This window comes from Trichoplusia ni, chromosome 23 (assembly GCF_003590095.1).
Source record: "Trichoplusia ni isolate ovarian cell line Hi5 chromosome 23, tn1, whole genome shotgun sequence".
Taxonomy (NCBI): Eukaryota; Metazoa; Arthropoda; class Insecta; order Lepidoptera; family Noctuidae; genus Trichoplusia; species Trichoplusia ni.
Window position 1 is genome coordinate 340,240 of NC_039500.1, and position 4,335 is coordinate 344,574.

The window sequence follows — 4,335 nt, forward strand, 5'->3', positions numbered from 1 at the left end:
TGTGATGAAACGAGAGACCGGCCTGAAGCGCACATGTGTCCGCGCTGTCAGGAACAGTTCGAAAACCTTCATGAGTTTCTGTACCACAAGCGACTTTTGCGATGAGAAAGCATTGCAAATGGGCGAGGAACGAATGCATTCTGATCCGAGGAAATGGTCGTTTCTGGCGACGAAGAAATGGATGGCCTAACAAACGTTTAGAACAAGTCCGACGGCATCGACAAGATGCGGAGAATAATAACAGCCTCGAAGATGGCGAGGCAGAGTGCCTGAAGCCGACGTGCCGCCGGTCGGGTTGCCCTTCCCGGTGGCCGGACATGTCACGCTCGAAGCTTTACAAAATACTAAAGTAGCCGTAGCGCAATTCGCCGCGACAACAATGGCAAACAACGCAGATAATGAAGCGGCGCTACATGAACTGGCCGTGCTTCAAAGCACGTTATTTACGCTCCAACACCAACAAGTGTTTCAGCTGCAATTAATACGCCAATTACAAAACCAGCTATCATTAACGCGGCGAAAAGATGACCAGCTCCCGAGCCCGCCACCGAGTGAACCAGAGCCGGCGCAAGCGGCTCCCGCTCCGTCGCCGTCACCGCCGCGTCGCCACGGGAGCCCACTCCTGTCGCTCCCACTCCCCCTACTAGTCAAAGCTTGCCGTCAACCCACTCGCATCTTACACCTAAGACGGAACCAATTACCGTTCCCAAACTCCCGACCTCATCTCCTCCGATGATGTCCCATCCACCTTACAGCTCCATTTCCTCGTCGTTAGCGTCTTCAATTATCACAAACAACGACCCCCACCGTCTCTCAACGAACCTAATACGCTTGAAATGCTACAAAAGAGAGCACAAGAAGTGTTAGACAATGCATCCCAAGGTCTGCTAGCTAATAATCTTGCCGATGAACTTGCTTTCCGTAAATCGGGAAAAATGTCACCCTACGATGGAAAATCAGGAGGAAGAAATGAACCCTTTTTCAAACACCGTTGCCGTTACTGCGGAAAAGTATTTGGAAGCGACTCTGCGCTGCAAATCCACATTCGATCACACACAGGTGAAAGACCATTTAAATGTAATGTATGTGGATCACGATTTACAACCAAAGGGAATTTAAAAGTACATTTCCAAAGACACACAGCAAAGTTTCCTCATGTCAAGATGAATCCTAATCCAGTGCCAGAACATTTGGATAAATACCATCCCCCACTGCTAGCGCAATTGTCGCCGGGACCAATTCCTGGAATGCCACCACACCCACTTCAGTTCCCTCCGGGTGCGCCAGCTCCTTTCCCGCCAAGCTTGCCGTTATACAGACCCCCGCACCACGACTTACTGCCGCCACGTCCGCTCGGAGACAAGCCTCTACCACCTCACCCACTATTTACAATGCGAGAGGAACAAGATGCTCCGGCTGATCTCAGTAAACCATCCGCGCCGAGCCCTTCTCGATCAGCACCCGAGGTTAAGTCTGAACCACAAGACGAAGACTGTCACCGAGAATCCAGTTTTGAAGATACAGACCGCGTGTCTCCTAAGCGAGAACTTGATGAAAACGACGCGACTCAAGATCCAGAACAAGACCGATACCCGTCTACATCGCCCTACGACGACTGCAGCATGGACTCGAAATATAGCAATGAAGAACAAATCGGCAGAGAGAGTCCTCATGTGAAGCCCGATCCAGATCAACCGGAAAATCTCTCAAGTAAGAATTCACCGATATCCGGGCCAATTTCAATAGCAACGGGACTGCGTACTTTTCCTTCGTATCCTCTTTTCCCTCAGTCACCACCCAGTAGTATATCCTCAGGTAGTTTAACTCCTTTTCCTAACACTATGCAAAACGTCGTTGATGTAGATCTGGCACGTGATCCCGTATTTTATAATTCACTCTTGCCTCGCCCAGGCAGTAATGATAACTCTTGGGAGAGTTTAATAGAAATAACGAAACTTCTGAAACATCAAGCTCCAACAGTTAGTCGATAATATAGACAATAAAGTCTCTGATCCTAACGAATGTATTGTATGCCACCGCGTTCTCTCTTGCAAGAGTGCCTTACAAATGCACTACCGTACGCAACGGGCGAAGGCCTTTTCGATGTAATTGTGTGGCCGTTCTTTTACGACTAAAGGTAATTTGAAAACGCATATGGGCGTTCATCGCATTAAGCCGCCAGTTCAAATGTTACATCAATGTCCAGTTTGCCATAAGAAATTTTCGGATCCTACCATATTACACCAACATATAAGACTTCACACAGGCGAGCGGCCCACGTCCCTTACGATCAAATCAGAGGTATTGATATTGAGGGTTTTCCATCTCTAAGTAACGGGTCAGACGTCAGCGACTATCAAGCTCAGCGTCCCTTCCGCGCCCGATGTTCCCTACTCCGACCACTCCCGGCGACCGACGGGCGGACTCCCGCGGGACCGACGATGAGAGCGGCCGGGACGAGCGCGAGCCGCTATTCGGGAGTTCGACGACGACTTAGACATGAAGGATCGTCGAACTTCGCCGCTCTCCGTCTGCGCCTCGGCGTCCGAAAGCGAAATAAAAACCATCACCACAACGGCTTCCCTCCCATCGGCGACAGGTTCGGGAGAGCGGGCGCAGCGCGCGGGCCTCCACCTTCGCCCACATGTCGACGCTGTCGACGCCCGCCGCGGCTGCCGCTGCACTCGCCGCTGCCACGCCGCCACGCCTATCGCCGCACTTGGGGCGCTCGGAGGATCGCCCTTCAGCCCGCTCGGACTTGCGTTTCCCTCCCGCAGGTATGCGATAGCGGGATCTTATATTTTCGTCGCCCCGGTCGCCCGCATTTCCATTTCCTTGTTATAATCCTCGCCCACAAATAAGTTTATCACCGGGCGCTCGAATACACGTCCAGTATCAACCAACAATAAATATGGAAGAACTACCTATCAGTCATATCAGTGTAATCGTGCGTACGAGTGTTGTACAATAAGTGCCAACTAAACCGCAATGAAGATGGGTTTATTTGTGTGCAGTGCGCGGCAACACGACTGTAACCTCTGCTACAAGACGTTCGCCTGCAACTCCGCCCTGGAGATACATTACCGGAGCCACACCAAGGAGCGACCCTTTAAGTGCACCGTCTGCGATCGCGGATTCCCACAAAGGTTTGTCTCTTAACCTCTTATTTATCATACCCTTTGATTTACCCTGTTTATATTTGTGTACCTACTACCTCCTCTGTTTTGAAGTGTTAAGATTTGATAAGCTTAGGTACCAACAGTAAATTTGAACATACTTAGCGAGTGATGTATCCGTGTTCAACACAATAGCGTGATATGACTATCGTGTAATAGTCACGTACCTACAAGCTCATAGCTCAGATTGAGTGACTTTGGCTTTTAGCCAGTTCATACTTTATTGTTACACAAATAGCGAGACGAACGAGTTTACGACATTTTCACTAATTTTCACTACATCTAAAGAAATTCATTGATAATAAAATCGTTTGAAGACAAAATACTAGCTTTACTCTGCAGCGCTACCTAGTTACAAGTAGGTTAACAGTTACTATAATTTTGCTTCTTGATTTTGCGATAAAACTAAAAAAATATGCTTTTAAATGACTCTACACTAATTGCACATTCAAATATAAAACGATATCATTAAAAGAAACATAAGAAATCCAAAAGCGATAAACATTTCAATTACGTTATGGTACGTTATAAATAATACCTACAATTCCTTTGAACTCGGTCCTGTTAATAACCTTATAAATCTGCATGTCTTTCGTTTGCCGCATCATGCCGAGGATGTACTCGTAGCTACGCGGTTGCTTCTATTTGCATACAAGTAGTTATATGAGTTAGACGTGAAGTATTACTGCGACAGGGCGTATATAGTCCGCGTTTGATAAATAACGCGATGCAGTAACCGGGGCATCGAATTCCAAGTTTAAGCCGAGACATCGACAAGCGAGCGCCGCCGCCGTGCGCGACTAACTTCATGCGCCGGTTTCATTTCATCCCAGTTTCAGTGCATTAATTTTGCAGGCAGTAATTACAAGTCGCTAGTCGACGCCTCTAGTTCGCATTAGTTTTAGCTGTTGTCTTCCTCCGTCGCGTCGCATCCGAGCTGTTGCCGGCTCGCCGAGTAATTGACGACTAACTGCGCAAACTTGTAGGCTCGTTTGTTCCGATTTAATCAAAACTATGTACTGCCTTATTGCTTGCACTCAGTTTTTTGCGTGATATAATTTGAAACAGTGCCTTGGTATTAAAACATTTCGGAGCTATCTTTAAGGTTAGGCGCTTCGTATCTGCACGAAATACAAGCACTTATTAATCGTGGTACCGG

General features: G+C 48.0%; 1 pseudogene; it reads left to right on the forward strand.

Annotated features, from left to right (window-relative positions):
* Window positions 1–3,980, forward strand: LOC113504988 (annotated as a pseudogene).
* The last annotated feature ends 355 nt before the right edge of the window (window positions 3,981–4,335 follow it).